Source organism: Thermobia domestica, chromosome 6 (assembly GCF_964235325.1).
Source record: "Thermobia domestica chromosome 6, izTheDome1.hap1.1, whole genome shotgun sequence".
Lineage (NCBI taxonomy): Eukaryota > Metazoa > Arthropoda > Insecta > Zygentoma > Lepismatidae > Thermobia > Thermobia domestica.
The window spans coordinates 41,317,775-41,338,179 of NC_137459.1; the positions used below are offsets into that span (position 1 = coordinate 41,317,775).

The 20,405-nt window shown below is 35.2% G+C and overlaps 1 protein-coding gene across 2 annotated transcripts in view; it reads right to left on the reverse strand.

The window, feature by feature from the left end:
* Positions 1-20,405, reverse strand: part of LOC145687960 (phenylalanine--tRNA ligase alpha subunit-like) — a 74,609-nt gene that overhangs the window by 14,094 nt on the left and 40,110 nt on the right. The window lies entirely within an intron of this gene.

Genomic DNA, 20,405 nt, shown 5'->3' on the forward strand with positions numbered 1-20,405 from the left:
AGGTTGAGTGAGCGCAATTTACAAGTGACAATGTGAGAGAGAGGTTGGGTATGTGTGAGTTCCAAATGATGTGAGAGTCAGGTTGAGTGAGCGCAATTTACAAGTGACAATGTGAGAGTGAGGTTGGGTATGTGCGAGTTCCAAATGATGTTCGAGTCAGGTTAAGTGAGCGCGAGTTATCATAGCTCCGTACAATTATTAGGCATAGGCATTCCTGAGACATCAACATGGTCAGTGATACTGCAACAGCATAAATTCAACAAAAGTATAGTGTTGTCAGATCTGGCGATTAAAAAGTACTAAAACAAGAATTAAACCAGTATCAAACATGTTAGTTTTTCTAAAACTATTGTTCGTTATTAATACAATATTCAGCAAACACAACTTTTATTGTATTATACAAAACCAATAATTTGTGATTTCATTTGTGAAAACAAGAAAGCAGCGTATTCTTAAGAGATATAGCCTGCAGATAATTAAAAGTAGCCCAAAAGTAGCGTGTCGCCCAATTTGAAATTTTGGTAGTGAGGGCACTTTAAAAAATCGCCCAATCTGGCAACACTGATCCGAAAGGTATACAATTATATACACATTTGCCTTTATTTTGACTTGTAAAAGAGTGCTCCTTAGTCTTTACAATACCTGATATATATCCTGGAACTAGTAGAATGAAACATAGTTCGTAAACTATAGCAGATAAAGACATGAGGTTTTTTTTGCAACGTGTTTTACGAGTCTCCGAGCTTTATTAAGTTGCCATAATTGAGTAGTATTCTTATTATTCTAATCATTGTAATGAAATTAATGGTTGACTTTTTTTTTTTTTTTTGTATATTTGCAGTTTATGTTGTGGGCGACAATGAGGACAGTACAGGAGAAGGTCCAATATGTATGGTGGCAAGCTGAGTCTGATAAATCATCAGTAACTGTGCAGCGACAATTCCGCCAGAAGTATGGACGAGATCCCCCATCAAAACAATCCATAATTAGATGGGCTGCAAAGCTTTTAGAGACAGGTAGCGTAATGGACTTGCCGTGGAGTGGACGGCCAGGTGTGGCTCAAGAAGTGATAGACAACGTGCAAGCGGCATTTAAGCGCAGCTCTTAGAAATCGGTCCGTCGTGCTTCACGCGAATTGCATGTCCCGAGATCCGATTGTGAGAGACTTTTAGACAGATATTTCCCTGGGAGATGGATTGGCCACGATGGCCACCGCGCTCCCCTGATACCACTCCCCTTGGATTTTTCCTTTGGGGGTACGTCATAGTATGTACTATAAATATGAAGTCAATATGTACTAATAAAAAGGGAAGAGGAGAAGCCTAGCTCGTTACCACAAAGCAAATAAATAGTACGACAATTTAACATGTTCGGTTCCATTAATCTGGTTCGTTCTCTATAATACATGGTAGCTTATAGATTAAGGAATAAGCGCAGAGCCAAATAAACTAGTTGTCCCGTACTTAAGATAAGAACTTGTGGTAAGTAGCTGTATAGTTAATCTCCTTAAGGAATTTTCTTCCTGTTCTTACTTTTCTTCGTCGTTTATACATTAGAGTATGTACCAGCTACTGTAATCTCATATCGCGCAACTACGTAAACTTTAAAACAATATTGTTTCTCTTTTCTCTACTGGCTAAGGGTAGCTCTCTGTGAAACATCTTGGGCCAAGGTATAAAGCGCAGGTAACCCTTACAGATTGGCGACCCAAATACAGAATACGCCTTTTGTATGAGCACGCTTTAGGAATTAAGGTTTATTTGTTTTGTTGTTATGGCATATGGAGTACATGTGGTGGCATGAGAAAAGTGCGAGAGTGAGTTGTTTTGTTGCTGTCGGAAGTATTATCTAAAGGTGGAAATTTATGAATTAGTTCAACTTAAGCTTATTAAAGTCAGTATTAATGAAATTTGATAAATTAACAGTAGAGATAACTACGTTGGAACGTAATTCTGACGTGAGTACTGGTAGTCTTGACACTCGCGAAGGAGGGTACGCTTGTTATAAACAGCTTCTCCACGACGATGGACAAACCTGTCCAGGAAAAGATAAAGCTGTTACGTGTAAGCGTTGTTTTAGATGGCTTCACTTTGACTGTATAGATATGCGTGACACGCCTAGTGTTTATGAAACAGTAAGCTCAGACAGGTTCCACTGGATTTGTGGAAAATGTGAAGTAAACAAAACGGTCCAAAGTAATGGAGAGAATCGAGACGAGGCGAGTGAACTCATTCTTGTAGTCGCGTCGTCTCCAGTTGCTACATAGGACAAGGCTTTAATGTTTGAACGATTGTTTGCTAAACTTGAAGAAACTAATGCCACAAGTACTCACACCAGGGGCGTCATTTCAGACTTCGCTTGGAAAGGGGGGGGGGAGGACAAGAGTACCACAGACATAAGACATTCATGTTTTGTACTAGTATGTTAATAGACAATTGATTAAAGTATATGTATTTCTCAAACTTTTTTTGGGGGGGAATTGCCCCCTCCTGCCCCCCGTATATGACGCCACTGACTCAGACCAGTAAAAAATTGAAAATAGGCTTCTTAGTCAAATGTGTGAAATTGCTCGGACTAATAAGGAGGCAAGTGACAGAATTTCTGCTGCTAATAATGAGACAAATAGCAAAATTGCTAATATTTGTTAAGAAATACAAAATTTTCTCTTATTATTCACAAGATTTCCTCTAAAATTAATGAACTCAATGGTAGAACTGATGACTTTCGGTCCAGTCTAGAGAACATTTCTACTTACGTTACGTGATTAAATGTTAAGGTTAAGAATGTAAAGGATCAAACACACAGGGAGTAAGTTACTGAAACGTATAGTCTACGCAAATTGAGGGAAATGAAGGAAACATTCAGAGTAATTTAACAAAAAATGAAGTATTACAGGTGAATCATAAAGAATTTATGAGTGAAGTAGGAACATGATACCGAATCTGAAGCGCCTCGTCAGTTTTTACGTAATTTTGAAATATGCATAGACATGTATGTTTTCACAGACGCAGAGAAGTTACAGATTGTAGAAAAATCAATGTTAAAATCAGATAATGATGGTTTAGATCAGTTTCATACGAAATTAGATCATATTAGGATTTCGTACGCCTATTTAAAAAGTAATATTGCTCTCCACAAGTGGAAGCACAGAGAAAAACTCTTCAAGCATTGAGATTCGACAAAATAAAGTTTGAAACACTGTTAGACTTCATATGGTACGTTGTTGAACCTTATTACTGCATAACTGATGTGCTCAATCAATTTGGAATTATAAAATTAATTATTGGATTCTTGCCTCGTATGTTGCTCGCTTGTTAGCAATACAGCCATGTTCAAGTGTTCACAAAATGATGAGTAAAACAGCTGCTTTATCGAGTTTACAAGATTTGCTATCATTAAAGTTAAACTTCCGCTTAAGAAAGTTTTTGTTACGTAGGCAAAGGTCATAAAAGGAAAAATACAACGAATATATAGTTGTAGTCAAATGGACTTTTTGAATTATCCCGCTGCCAATAAAAACAATAGTAGTTGCCCAATAATACTAAGTGTGACTCTAACAATGCTAGACTCAACGGTAATAATTATAATGTCTTATCAAGATAATAGAATATTTTGTCGAAGAGGAAATGGACGAGGTAAAAGTGGAAACAATTTTTGAAATAATGGAAGAGGTTTTAATCCTGCACATGAAAATAATAATGAAATCGCTCTGCTGAACGAAGCCAAGCTCCGTTACCAATGACGACATGTTGGAGACTATTACTAAGTCTTGCACGACGGCATTCGTCTAACTTCATCGATAATAATCATAGACAATACCAGTCTGGTCCTTCCTTGTTGTTTAATGTGAACTTCGTTGTAGAGGAGGTAAATAAAATACGGAGCGAAAATTATTTCTCTCCGCCCCCCTCTAGTAAAAAGCACTATTGGTGGTTTAAATCTTTCCCGTACCATCAACAGGGGTTGCGAGTCATGCCTAATGAATTGGGAAATTTGGAGACAACCGAAGCACAGATTTCATTTCGCTAAATTATGTTCCTACTCTGGTTTAACATTTGGAGTGTTTGCTGAAAAAGAGAATCTGTGGTGTCCAGATCTTCAGTTTGAATATTTCAAATCATATCTTCGATATTCCTTTTTTTTTTTTTTTTTTTTTTTGTAATATCTTCGTACTGAACTCATTATGGGATGTCCTTTCTTAGATTACTTTTAAGTGTGGTTGACGGGAAAAGAAGGAGATTCGCTCGCGAGATAATTCAGGGAATCTTGCCATCATTACTACTGACAAACCTAGTGTTCTTCGGGTTACCATTTCTTCGAAAGAGATTGAAGTCGGGCTCAATTTTGTAGCCGATACACTCAGTAGGCATCCTGAAAAACTTCCGAAGTTCATTATGTGCATTTTCTATCCATTCGTGATAGGTCAGTCTTCAATGTAGACGAAATAGTCAAGAACAACAAACAGCTGAGTCGTGCATCAAGCTAAGATTTTCTCTTGAGACTTTTTCCATTCGTGCTATTCTTCATCAAAGTGTATTGTATTTTAATAATCCGAAAACTCATCAATGGCTTTTAGTCGTACTGCAGAAGTTGGTAATTAAGATCATTGACATCATTCATTCTCATAGACACTTCAGAGTAAGGACATGTTGCATTATGCCGTTCTATCTTCTAATGAAATAAAAATAATTTAAGTATTAAACAGTACATACGCGATTTTGTTCCCAGTGCTGAAACGAAGTCCGTCAAATTATCGCTAAGGAAGTTTATATTGAAACGAGTGTACTACATGAGAGATTGGATATAGCACTTGTGCGTAAGCTCCCTTCCAGTCGAGATTATCAGTACGTATCATCTATTATCGACATTTAGTCAAAATATGTGTGCTTTCTTCCATTGAAGACTGGTCGATGTTGATTATTACTGTGTTGGAAAAACATATTTTCATATTTTTCCGTGTCCCAGAGCGATCTGATTAAAGTTCACAATTCCTATCACATTCACGGCAAAATTATTTTAAGAGACATGGAATTAGGTCTACACTTACTGCTAGCTACTCCCCTAATGCGAATGGCATTACGGAGAGAGGTCATAAAGAGCTTAATCGGATTATACGACTCGAATGTAATGCGAAACACTCTAAATGCAGCCAAGTGTTAAAGGTTTTCCAGGATTTACTGAATTGTTCAATCTGTAGTATCATTAATCGTGCTCCAGCTGAAGTGTACTTACAAAATTCAGCCATCACTACAGGGTGGCCCAAAAGTAGGTATACAGTCCCATACTGACTAACTCATTGCTTTTTATATTATTTCTTATTGTTGTATGTCAGTTAGACTTAGTTCCTTTGTTATTTGTTCTTAGTGTCTTTTTACTTATATCTAATGCTCGAAACAGCCGAAGCAAATAAACCTATAAGCTAGAATATTATATTTGATCAATGCCGGGGTGTATACACACTTTTGGGCCATCCTGTATGTTTAAATGATCTTTCATTTGGTCTCCTGGCCTGAAGAAAGTCATTAAGATTGACAAGTTAATTGTGGTTGACTGAAGCAACTACAAAACGAGAGAAGAAACTAAAGACAACAAGAAGTGATGAAGCTCAAAGAAGATAACCATGTTAAGTTACGTATACATCATCTCTCCTGTACTGTGAAGAAATAAGTCAGTAAATGTATAAAGTATTATGCCGGGTCGTACTTAAATCGACTATACTAAAAAAAACAGCGCTATTCTACATACACACACAATGGTGAAGGTATGGGTTCTCGTAAACGTTCAAAATCTTGTTTAATTTTTCGGCCGAACGTAGAGCTAAACTTCCTAAAAATTATCCAAAATCACCCTAAAGTTCTCTTTGTCATTTATCCATTATAACTATTCCATATATTCTAATACCTGTATACTTTATATATATAGTGTTATTCTCTTGTTAATGGTTATGTATTATTGTGCGGTTCACAATACGGGTCGATTTTTGTTTCAATTGAAGTTCCAATGTAACTGACTTATAGTTCATCGCCATTGTCAGTTTCGCCACCCAGACTAGAGAAGGTCAGGGAATAAGTCCTAGAAATATTAATTACAATTAAAAGGAAATGTCTTTTACCATAAGTTATGCCCCTACTCCTCAAATATTGTTCATTGAAGGTTTGATGGTATTTTTTTGATCGTGATGTGTATAACACGCAAGTATTCTTTATATCCACATAGGTAGGAAATCCATCTATACTTGGATCTTGAATATTTAGTCTTTCTACGTTGTAAGTTACATGTTCTTATGTCATTTCGATTGTCTTCATACATATAGTACAACCGATTATTTGGCCCAGGAAATTTTGGGGTCACTAGTAACATTTTTTGAACTTTATCTCTTAAAATAAGCTATTAACATCCATTTTTCTATTTCTTCATTATTATTTTAAACTCGTAGTTTTCGGTTCCTGAAGGGACAAGATTGCAAGGTTACTGCGAAATTAAGAACATTGAGCTATTTATAAGTATATTTTTAAGCAGGGAAGTCCAGTCATATTCTGGTTCATATACTGATATCCAACGGTTTGCATCACGTTCACCAATCAAGTTCAACATCAGTTTCTTTATCTAACTGCACCTGCAAAAGATGTGTCATCCAAAAGGGTAGTTCTCAGTAGTACTTAAGCAATCACCACTAAGATACTCACGCAACAATTTTTAAGAGTTTGGCTACATGATATAATTTAAAGTACTCACCATCTGCTTCTATAAAAATTGTTGCGGAAGTGCCGCAGGATTCTGGAACATGTATATTTGGATAGGACATATTTTAGTTCCTAAGTGAAGTCTTGCCCCGACTACGATAGGTCCCATAGTATTGGTGCTATGGACCTTTAAAGTTCATTTTTTTCATGTATTCGGCAGCCTATAACTCGAAATGACGGATTTCTGCACCCAAGTTGGTCTATATTTTTGTCTTATGTTGGTGTCAGGAATCATCTCCCAAACGTTGTTGATGTTGCTTTGAAACACCCAGTATATGGGCTATATGTAATTAACCATATTATATAATGTCATCTTGCTAGTGTCATAATAAATATATTTCCTTAGAGTATATTTCAGGTTCAGATTCATCTGAATAGGCGATGTGATTATCGTACAACATATATTTTAGGTTTACATAAAATAAGCTTGTTTTTGTAGATTTCCTCGAAAAGTACGCATGAAGATTTACATTACGCATTTCATTTTGTAGAAGTCAATGTAATCTATCGACTCTCATATGTTTTACTTTTGGCCTTCTTTTTTCGATAAACCTAATAATATTGGTGAATATTTAATATTTATTGTGCGATGGTTTCATGAATATGAGATATTTTAGTTTTAACTCTGCAGCGTAGTGATGCACTTTTTGTATCATTCTAGTAGACGTTCAGCTGGTTCTTTCACAGTGATTTTTTTTTTTTTGAATCAGTCAAAATAGTTTAGGTGTTTGTTCCTAGATATCATGCCAAAATATTTTCCTCGTATAGCCACGTGTTTGACTTCTGTCCACAAATTCATCCAGTTAATTTTAACTAATAATAATAATAATAATAATAATAATAATAATAATAATAATAATAATAATAATAATAATAATAATAATAATAATGCTTCCCGTGCAACATGAGGGTATAAAATGTGTATTTTTCTATGTCGCAGAGTTAAACGTAACGACCGGTTAAGTCTTAAGCTTCATTTTGTCTCATCTTCCAGAAAATACAGTTGCTTCTTAGAAGCTAAGCCCATCATTATCTTTTTAAGTTGTGAATCGCAAGCTAAAAATAAAGTGACATTTCTAAGGCACAACTCAGAAATTAGAATACAGTAATGGGAGAAAGATACCATGTAAAGCGTCAACTTATACACAAAAGGGTAGTAGCTCTTGCGAACGGTTGTCAGAAAGAAGAAAATCTCAATATTCCATGTGTAACGTCCAGTTCCATTACGAAAGCTTTCTCCCTGAGATGCTACCTTCCCAGGTAATATATTATTATTTCTTGTCAATGTCATATTCCATATTTATTTGTTTTCAACTGTGTTATTCTGCAGATGGTCCTAATAATTTATTGCTTTCAATGCACTGTTTATGTATTTGTGTTGTTATATTTTTAATTTATGTGCTTTTGAACTAATCAAAATGGTGGATATTATGGAATTCTAACTATCTATACGACGAAAATTTGATTACTCTGTACATTTCTATCCTTGGTTTCTAGTTTTGGAAAACATAAGTGAAAATCGAATTAATATAACCAAATGTTACAAGATATTAAAATAGTATGTTTGTAACTGTTAGGAGAAAGTTGGCAGTATCTGTAACTTTTTATTTTATTTTATTTGGGCCTGGAAATGTTTCTTTAACGTTTCTCGATCTTCAACTTCCTCTTCTAATTCCCAATATTTTCTTCTACTTTTTAAAACCATCAATCAGTTGTGTTGCTCTTCCTATTTCTAGCTTTCCTTCCATATTTCTTCCTATGGCGGTATGAAGACAATCTCTTCGCAAGATGTGTCTGATCCAATTGACCTTCCTACGAAGGATGCTGACTAAAAGCATCCTCTTCTCTCCTACCTGCTTTTAAAATACCTTCGTTTGCTACTCCTTCTGTCAATTTTATCTTCTCCATCTTCCTAAGAAACTAAGCATCCGAATTTACCCTTTGACCGACATCGACGTCGCCATATACTGAAATTTTGATTCCCTATAGCGGCTGAAGGAGGCCCTGCAGGGCATGCCATTATATAGGATTTTCGCTTTACTTTGAGATTAAGAATAACGCTTTGTTGTTCGTAGGCGCCCGAAATTTAGCTTAAAACGGTTTCTTTAAACGGTGGCGTACGCAAAAGGGAGTTTCTAGGTTTTAACCTTCCTTTGAATCAGGTTTTATCAAAACAATAACGGTTATCATAATAAGATATGTATATTAAAATACTGAAACGATATGAACTTGGGAGTTTGCAATTCCCTTGATGAAACTGTGCTTTCGCTACTGTCTTTAAGCAGCAATTGAAATCAGTCGTGGTTCCTAATTTGAAAATCGAAGTAACAAAGAAATCAATAAGATTCATTATTTTGAAAAACTTTTTCACATCAGTGTTTACATGTTTAGATTACTTGCAGCTTCACATCTCAAAAATTACTTAACATTGCTTACAACAATAGAAAATAAAATACATTGCTTTTAGGTACTTTGCTGAAAAAATGGTTGTTTCAAGATCTCGGCTCAAAAATGAACTCGCCGTATCCGCGGCAAAATGTATAAAAGGCATATCAACGCTTCAACTTTTGGTTTACCTTTTACTCTATTAAATGTATATTCTAAGAAGGTAATTTATTGCGTCATGACACTTGAAATACTGTCATTGCCGGTATATGTGCTTTTACTTTCCTGCTTGAGATTTTCAATCCTTTCAAAGAAAAAAAAAAAAAACGAACCTCCTATACAAAAGGTGGATAGGGTGAGTCACATGCTACCTGGAATCAGTAGAAACTTTAGAAAGTTTTCAAATATTCTTGCTTTCAGTACCCTGCCAATTGTGGTGAGTTTTTGATCAATTACTCCCTAGTTTTGGATCAAAGGAAGGTCACCAAATAAGCTGTGTCGGTGCAGTTACGACGTTACTTTCATGTACTTTTTATTTAAATTTAAAATATAAATCAGGAATCAAATTTCAGACTTCAAAATTACAGAAATTTCCTGTACAGTAGTTACAGGATTTGATAGTATATAGTACAAGCTGCAAAATTATGGTATGCATACGAGAATAATTATCGTACAATTTCCAACCCTATTTGTAATTTAAAAAATGCAGGGAAAATGGATCAAACCTAACGAAATTCGTAAGGACCTAGTGTCATTTTTTTGGACTTAGTCTCTGCAAAGTAGTCTTGGTTTCTGTGGTCACAAGTGTACGAATATTTCGATTATTAACGCTAATGACTGGCTTGACAAACGTGAATAATAATATATTTGCTGGACTAAAATGTTATTTCAATTACATCTGAACTCCTAATGGAACACTAGAAGTCCATATCGTTTCAGTAGGTATTCTGTAAGGTCAGTTTACATTCTTACGTGTGCTCTGCATGATGAATTTAAATGCCGACTTATGGTTTTGTCTGTCCAAACATATATTTTACCAATTAAGGTTATTTATTTTATTAACATATCTCTAATTTGTTCTTGTCCTTCGATAAAGTGTACAAAACAAATATAATATTAGCCCTATACCTATTGATCTAAAAAAAATTTTAAAAAAATGCAACAAACGCGTGTAAATCAAAGAATTTGCATTTATTATAATTTCAGAAAGGCAGTGTCTGTGGATTATTGGTCGACTGCTCATCTTTTGTGCGTGGAGCCCCTGGTTTGATCCCGCATGTCGCCATGATGGTTTCGGAGGGGCATGGGTTTTCTCACTGTTCTCCCACTTCCTTCTACTTGATTCCACCATTTTGTTCATTATCACCACCACCGTTCCACTTAGCCTCGAAGCATAAACGTGGGAAGTTAAACTAAAAACACGACGCCACCAAGTGGCCAATGGAAGAACATGGAAAAACAAAGAAAGCACCAAGCAGAAAGCAAGTAGAGTACATGGTATCGGTAGAAATGCAGCTAAAACAGGTATCTTAAGAAACACGTCCAACATAACGAAAATATCTCTAAAATCTCCTCACATAACACTAAACACAACCATCATTATATCATTAAGAAATTGTGTTGATTTAACTGTATTTCGTATTCCAAGAAACATCAGAACCTTCAAACTGCACTCTTGTAAAATTCAATTTTCCCGACTTAGCACTTATTTACTGGAACTAGCCAATATAGCCTCGATGCTGAAAGGGATGCAAACCCCAACCTAACCAACCAACAGTAGTATTTTTACAAAATACATCCAAATGTAGTTAGTTGCTACAAACAAGCTAAAACGTAACTAATTTTCTTCTTCAAGGATCAGGACTACGACATTTTCAGATATAGTATAAGACATCCACACGGAATTTTGCTTGGAACATACTCAAATACTTAAAAGGATGGTTGGAGACATGCTAACACATACAGTATAGGTACATAGCATTCATTCCAGCTTATATATCGAACATGCAAAATTGTTAGTATAATAAAATACGGCAATTATACATAATTACAATGCTCTTTTGCTCAATATACTGTATAAAGAATAACTGAAAGCAGCATCATTTTAAATGCAATCCAAAACGCTGAAGATTAAACATCACGATGATCTTGTATATGGATCTAATAACCTCCATATGCGATTATTCTTGTCTGAAGTCTGGAATTTTTCGCGCTGTCAATGAGGCAAGAAACAGCCAACAATCCATTCGTTTCCAGACATTTTTCTCTGAATGTCTTAAACAGGAGACTATTAAATTTTACGTAATATTTTGCGCTTTCTGGAAAATTATACAGAATAATGCTATTATTATTTGACTTCTGCAATGTTCTGAAATCAGTGAAGCATGTTGCATCTTTAAGGCAAATAAAAGACATCGAACAATTGTTTATCGGTGTATGTTAAGGTATTATACAAAACAAAAGCAATCTTTGAAAATAGATAACAAAAGAATTTATTATGTGAAAAGAAATCAAAATTGTTGGAAAGCAAAAACAACCTGATTGACAATTTCAGTTCTCTTATTCGAAAAGCTAATTATGCCCTTAATATATAATTTTTACTTCGCAAAAACATTAAACTGATTCAGTATATCGACATTAATAAAATTCGTCAATATCAACTCCAGCAAACTATCTACATACCAAAATCCCTGATAAAATAAGGTATATTCCAATCAACAAAAACATACCGTAGTATTATACTAATTGTCGAAGTTCTTTAACTCTCCAAGTTTCCACGGTTTTGTATTCAATTTGACGAACCACTTATTCGTAATTTTTTGAAAAACACTAGATGTAACTCTTGAAAAAAACATAATTTGTTCACTAGTTAATAACGTACTGTGCTATTATAACCTATGCAATTACTTGGAACATTTCTATTATGTCCATTAAACTCAATAAAATTGCATAAAAACAACATTAAAAGCTCATGTATTAACTTCCCTAATATCAGAAGCTGACGGTAGTACTTTTTTCCACGGAACTGACGCAGGCAAGGTTTGGAACCCACTAGATTAACTATCCCAGACGGCAGCACTTTTCGTGTCTTACTTATGGAACAGCAGATGTCTGTTTCATCAGATATGTTCCAAGGCCAGGCGATGATGAACACAGTTAAGAAAGGACATACATCCCTATGCCTACCCCCTTTTTTTCTAAATAAATAAATAATTATTAAGTGGATTTCAGTAAGTTCTTATTGTAAAGTGCATTTAAACCTTTAGAAATACAAATAAATAAAATTCCAATGGTAACTTCTGTAGATGGTATCGCCATCGCCATTTGTCATTTCTTATTACAAGATAATAGTATTATAAAACAAAGAATAACTCCCACTAATATTGTACTAGTGTTACTCAAGCCGCGTAACAGGCCCAATTTATAACGAGTACCAAACGATCATTACTACGAATTCTGAATGGAAATACGTATGTAATGCTATCATGAATATATCTGTTACTAATTTAACGAAAGCTGAATTCTTGAAAGAACATTTATATAGAGTCATGAGTGCTGAAGAATCCCTTTAAACATTTCACTGAAGAGAAAGAGAGCATCTTAGGTATATTTCATATGAATATGGGTAACATTGAATTTTGTTAATAGTACGTTAAGCGAACACAAAAGGCTAAGAAATCATGGGTCACAGAACAGATGTTGAAAAAAAAAAAAAACGCTAAACAATGAGTTACGACGGAAAATAGACAGAACAAGCGAAGAGTTATACCAAAAAACAGAAGAATAAGAAAAAGTTGGGAACTGTAAGGAAATGAAATCGGTGGGACTTCGGAGGAAACAAGGGGGTGTTACGATGATAGTAGAAAATACAAATAGGAAGGTGGTCGGTCGACCAGAGAAGTGAAGTCTTAGGAAGATGAAAAATGTTGAAGACTTATATCAGAGTAAAGATATACCATCTGGCCAAGATGTTGAAGTAGAAAATGAAGTACACGAGGATGATAAAAGGGTTTAGTATTCTTCGGTATGAATAATAAAATCCACATCCAAAATGAAATCTTTAATTTTAACGTCCCACGATTATGCCCTTTAGGCTAAGAGAGACGATGATTAAGAGCCTGCCTTACTAAAAAAATACAAAATTTACTATTTTTCTTTTGCTTGTTTATTCATCAGTAAAGGAGATAATTAAATGCAAGTCACCACAATCATACAAAATGTTATTCTACAACAGAAAATATGAACCTAAAGAATGTTCAGTGTTGCCATCCATAGAAATTACAGTGTTGCCAGAAAAACAATTTCCCTAAAATCTAAGTTAAGGCAGCGAGTAGAGGAACATACTTAACTGCATTTGGTTACGTATCATATTGTTTTGGTTTCCTGAGAACTACTTTTTAAATAATAGTTGTATTTAGTTTGTAATAAACAAAATAGTTTTAACATACAGTTATTAAAACTAAATAATAATGTTAATTAAAAAGTAGTTCACAAGAAACCAAAACAACATGATACGTAATCAAATGCAGTTGAGTTCATTCCTCTACTCGCTGTCTTAACTTAAATTTTAGGGAAATTGTTTTTCTGGCAACACTGTAATTTCTATGGATTGCAACACTGAACATTCTTCAGGTTCATATTTTCTGTTGTAGAATAGCATTATCTATGATTGTGGTAACTTGCATTTCATTATCTCCTTTCACTGATGAATAATCAAGCAAAAGAAAATGGTAAATTTCGTATTATTTTTAGTAAGGCAGGCTCTTAAGGCAAGTGAATGATGATGGAAAAAATGAAATCTTTAAGTTTTACGTCCCACAGATATGTCAGGTACGCTAAAGGAGACGGTGATGATGAGAAATGAATGAAATGGTAGAATGAAGAAAGTTGAAGGAAACGGGAGAACCCCGAGAAAACCCACGTACACAGTGTTTGTCCACCAAAAAGCTCACTCAGCGCGAGCTGGAATCGAAGCAAGGACCTCATGCATCAGAGGTGAATGCTCTACCACTAAGCCACCGTGGCCCCATGATAATGGAAGAATTGGTAGAATGATAAATTGGGAGTACCCCGAGAAAACCCTGGGACACAATGTTATCCACCACAAACTTATTGGTCGGAATCGAACCAGGGACTCGTCACACCAAATGTACGTGCTCTGGTCACTGATTCATCGTTCCCTTCTAACGTAATAAAAGTGTTCCATATAATTGCGCAAATTGTAACAACACAGTTCGTTATTACTCACAAGTAAACCTTACGTTTGGGTGAATCGAGTTGCTGACTGAGACACATATGAGAAAGTAGTACTAAATGTGGTCAGTATTTCAGTGAAGTTGTAGGTGCGAAGCTCCAGGGGTTTAGGAGATACAGCTACCAGAACATCACATGGAAGTACAGAATAGTCTTCATACAGTTGGAGGTAAAAGCTCTGTAAGACCTCTTGTAACGACAAAAGGTGAATAACAAATATATGGGTACATATTAGGACTAGGGGGAAGTCATATAGTAAGGGTATACCTGACGGCGGCCATCTTGAAATCCGCCATTTTGAATTAAGGTTAAGTTTTTAAAATAGGAATAGGGTCATGTGATACATGATTTAAAGCGCAAATTTAATCAGAAGAACAATGGTGACGTTAATTTTGATTTACGCGCAATTAGTAAAAAGTTACAGGGAAATTAAATATTGTTGCAGCATATGTATTAGTCCTTTACCCCACCTTGTAAATTTTATGTTAACGATAATAATTAAATAAAAAACCAGTTGGATAAATATTAGGTCTATGGTAAGAGTTGCCTTGATGTCGGCCATGTTAAAATCCGCCATTTTGAATCAGACAAAAGTTTTAAACAATACGCATAACAGTGACACCTTACCAATAGCAAATTTTACCATAAATCCAACGGTATAACCATTTATGCTTTATCATTAACCAGCACAAAATTAAATGATCGCTCCTTACGACTACTGCTTTGACGGAATTATTAACGACAAATGTGTGAAGTGTAACTCGATTGCCTTTGTCAGGTGTGCTCACTTTGAGCAGAGCATTTGTGCAAGTCATGCGCTCTTTTCTGAACTACACATTGATTGTACTAATGGAGGACTTTTCTGGAATAAAGACCCAAATTCAATAATGACTCAATCCTACTTTGGTGATTTTTCCTTAAATTAGCAACTTGTTTATGCGATAACAAATGCTGGTTAATGATAAAGCAAAAATGGTTATACCGTTGGATTTATGGTAAAATTTGCTATTAATAAGGTGTCAATGTTATGCGTTTTGTTTAAAACTTTTGTCTGATTGAAAATGGAGGATTTGAACATGGCCGACATCAAGGCAACTCTTACCATAGACCTAATATTTATCCAACTGGTTTTTATTTAATTATTATCGTTAACATAAAATTTACAAGGTGGGGTAAAGGACTAATACATATGCTGCAACATTATTTAATTTCCCTGTAACTTTTTACCAATTGCGCGTAAATCAAAATTAACGTCACCATTGTTCTTCTGATTAAATTTGCGCCTTATATCATGTATCACATGACCCTATTCCTGTTTTAAAAATTTAACCTTAATTCAAAATGGCGGATTTCAAGATGGCCGCCGTCAGGTATACCCTTACTATATGACTTGCCCCTAGTCCTAATATGTACCCATATATTTGTTATTCACCTTTTGTCGTTACAAGAGGTCTTACAGAGCTTTTACCTCTAACTGTATGAAGACTATTCTGTACTTCCATGTGATGTTCTGGTAGCTGTATCTCCTAAACCCCTGGAGCTTCGCACCTACAACTTCACTGAAATACTGACCACATTTAGTACTACTTTCTCATATGTGTCTCAGTCAGCAACTCGATTCACCCAAACGTAAGGTTTACTTGTCAGTGAACAAATTATGTTTGTTTCAAGAGTTGTATGTATTTAGTGTTTTTCGAAAAGATTACTAATAAATTCTTCGTCAAACTGAAGACAAAACTGTAGAAAATTGGGGAGTTAAAGAACTTCGACAATTAGTATAATACTATAGTGTATTTTTGTTGGTTGGAATACATGCTATTTATACAAGGATTTTGGTATGTAGATATTTTCTTTATTTTATTGTGTTTTATTGGACTGATTTTGGAAGAGGATTTGGCATTGATGAACTTCATAAATGTCAGCTTACTGAATCAGCATTAATTAATGTTTTTGCCAAGTACGTATTGTTTATTGCGGATACAATTAGTTTTTCGAATAATAGAATTGAATTTGCCGATGAGACTGGTGTTCTTGCTTTTCGAAAATTTTGATTTCTTTTCGCATAATAAGTTCTTTTGTCATTTGTTTACAAAACTTGATTTTGCTTAGTACAATACCTTGACCGATAACTAATTGTCCGGTATCATTTTATTTGCCTTAAAGATGCAATAAGCGGGACTGATAATTACGTTTGATGTTCTATATTACATCAGCGTTTCTCAAACTGTGGTCTAAGGACTAGTGACCCCTCAATGTCTGCCCTTGCAGTCTTCTTAGATTGAACGTTAGATAAAACACAGAAAAAAATAATTTGCTTATCACATACTATATTTGAGAATTTCAAACAGTGTTTGGAAATTACATAAGTAAGCGTCTTTCTGTCCAGCGACTGACGTTTTATGAAATGTATTACTCTCTCCATTCTAATAAATTAATTGTTCTTGACAGCTTTTAATTATTACAAGAAACTAACATGTATTCTGGGTCTGCGGTGGCTCAGTGGTAGACCGTTCATCTCAGGTGCATGGGGACTTTGGTTCGATCCCAGCTCGCACTAAGTGAGCTTTGTGGTGGACAAACACCGTGTCTGTGGGCTTTATCGGTGTTCTCCTGTTTCCTCCCACTTCTTCATTCCACCATTTCATTCATTCTTCATCATCATTGTCTACTTCAGCCTGCCCGGCATAAGCATGGGACGTAAAGCTTAACATTTCATGTCATTTCATAACATGTATTCTCTTCTATTAATAAGAAAATAAAATTAAGGGAATTTTAAATAATACTAAATTAAGAACATAATTATACCAATATATATACTCAAAAGAGTTTTAGGGGGCGCAGTGGCTCAGTGGTAGAGCGTTCACCTCCGGTGCTTGGGGTCTCTGGTTCAATCCCAGCTCGCGCCGTGGACTTTGTGGTGGACAAACACCGTGCTCGTGGGTTTTCTCGGGGTTCTCCCGTTTCCTCCCACTTCCTTCATTCCACCATTTCATTCATTTCTCATCATCGCCGTCTCCTTTAGCCTAATCGGCATAGCCGTGGGACGTAAAACTCAAGGATTTCATTTTCAAAAGAGTTTTTCGAAGGGAACAAGAGAATTGCAATCTGCATAATATTCTAGTAAAAATGTCCTTCCTTGAAAAAAGTTTAGAAACGATGTTATTGACTACAGGACAGATTATAATTGCCAGTAAATGATGATAAATGATGGTGGACCCCGATAAACGCCCAGAGATACCATAGTGTACATTACTGACTCATATGGCTTCGGAGAAAACTTACAAACCTTCACATATACACAAAAGTGTCAGTGAGTCATCTTGAACCCTATTGATTGCTATACAATGCAACAATTCAGACTATTCCATCTTTCACTGGAATGTGATTACTTCTAAATCAGTGCCACTTAAAACTGTCGTGCTTCCTATTTAATGTGGCTTATATAATCTTGACGAAATATTTCTATGCTTTGTTTGTGTATATCAGTTACTTTGCTCAGAACTACTACAACATGTATCACTAAAAAAAAAAAAATAAATAAAAAAAAAAATCCCATTGATTCTTGTTGCATTTGTTGGAATTAAAGGAATTCACGTCTCTGCTGTTAGTGATATTTGGATCAAAAGATCCAATATATTTCAGGCAAAAATTTTCTTGTAGGCCTTATATCTGGAGAACTACATATAGTGTGGAAAAATCCAAACTATCACTTGACTCAGTATGATGTGCCAAAAAAAAAAAAAAAAAGAAAACTTGATTCTGGGGCCGTTCAAAAATTTTGTGGCCCCTGATCCAAAAAATTCAATATATTTCATACAATCAAACATTTTCTTATGCGCCCTATATTTTGAGAACTACATATAGTGTAGCCAAAACAAAACTAAAAATTTACTCAGTACGGCTTGCTTATTTCGTAAAAAATATGAAAACTCGATTTAGGGGCCTTTCAAAAATTTTATGGCCCCTGATCCAAAAACTAATTATTGGCCAAGATCGCAATCTTTTGATGCATTTTTTGGATCATTCCTAAAATTCTTGTTTCTATGAGTATATTTAGGGCCATGTAATTTATATAAATTAAATTTTATGTACATGTCAAGGAATCTTTTCTATATACAGTATTGAGTGATTCATAGGTAGCTTCATGGTTGTTTCACTATTGGTTTCACGTTTTAGATCTAAGTTTTCCAAACTATCCTTTACGTATTAGAAATGTTATTAAACTATTTTCTCAAATGTCGGTTTTAATTTTTATTGTCTGCGAAATGCAAACTGATGTCTGGCTAAATAGGTTTAGAGTCACTGCTGGATACGATCATCGCACCAGGTGAAAGCTTGTTTCAAATTGTCAGGTCACGTGAACAGCCATAACTGCGTACTCTGCGCTGATGATAATTCTCATATTGCCAGAGCAGCTTTTCATGATAAGACTTGTGGATGGGGCAAATTACCTAGAAATACTCTGTGACGTGCTAGCCACAACTCAAGACCAGTGTTAGCTTCGCCGAATTATTCTTTCAGCAAGATATAGGAACCTCCTCATCACGCTTTGGCAGTATGACACCTTTACTCAGCGTTGGTTAGGAAGATTGACCAGCATCGAATGGCCTCTACGTTCATAATGTCAATAGAGTTCCTTTTCTGGTGAGTAGTAAAGAACAAAGTTTACGAGAAGAATCCCCACATAATGGATGAATTAAAAAAGTACATCTCAGAAGCATTTATTGAAATTGATGTAAGTAAGGTTTTGTGTTGCACCGTGTGTCATAGTGTTAAGGAAAGGTTCAAAGCAGCATCCTGCAATGTTAAAGGAGGTCAATTTGGACATGTACAAGAATAAACTGTGTAAAAAAAAAAAAAAAAAAAAAAAAAAAAAAAAAAAAAAAAAAAAAAAAAGGTGTTAAATGAACTTACATAAACAGCACTGAACATAACTATACAAGAAACAGATACATATAAATGTAGTGTACAGCGCATACCCTGTAAATGGAAGGTTACTTTTGGCCCACTCTGTATATGAAGAGCGGGATTCATCAATTGGATGCAACAGCTGCTCGATGGTTCTCAATTTACTTCGTGAAATAATGGATTTGGTTTTCATCATTACGTTTCAGTCATGAACCAATGAAATGTTAGTTTGGAAACTTTTGTGAATTATGTACAACTAGACTAATAACTAACAATTTCAGTATATTAGTTCCGTCTAGTATCTTCTAAGAAGTACTGTACTAGGAAAATTAGCAGAAATTCCAGAAAACTAATTTTCTGTTGCAATATTTACTTATTTATCACTTATTTTTGACAATCGGAGACTCTTTAGCTCCTGATCTTACTCAGCAACCTTCCTGGTTCTTTACCTTGAATATAGTTAACGTACGACGGAGTACCTGATGTTTCACTAGGTACTGACAGGTGCTGATCTCTAGAGAAAGAACATCTCGTGAGTAAATCACCTACCAGTCTTTAGTTACATACAACAGGTAAATGCTTCAACATTTTTATTTTATTTATTTATTTATTTTTACATTTACTTATAAGTGGAAAAAATGAACTGAAATCTTTGAATTTAATATCCCACGATTATATCCTTTAGGTTAAGGGAAACGGAAAAAAAAAAACGGACACTAAGACTGGAGAAACTTCTTGTCCATCACACTCTTTTCCCGCTCCACATACGAAGTCACACTGACAGATGCGAATTTGAAATGTGTCTTGCGTTTCTCTCTAACCACTAATAGTGGGGATTAAAGCACCCCACCAAAATTTTTACAGGTCTTAATTGAATAAGGCAAGTGAATAGTGATGAAATAATTGGTGGAATGAAAAAGTGGGAGGAAACAGAAGTTACCCCGAGAAAACCCACGGAAACGACGTTGTTCACCACAAAATTTACTTTTCTGGGGATCGAACCAGGGACTCCACGCACCAGAAGTACGCACTCCGCCACTGAGCCACCGCGCCCCTTATTATAAATTGAAGACAGGCTTTCGTTATGAATAAAATAGTTAAAAAGGGAATACAATG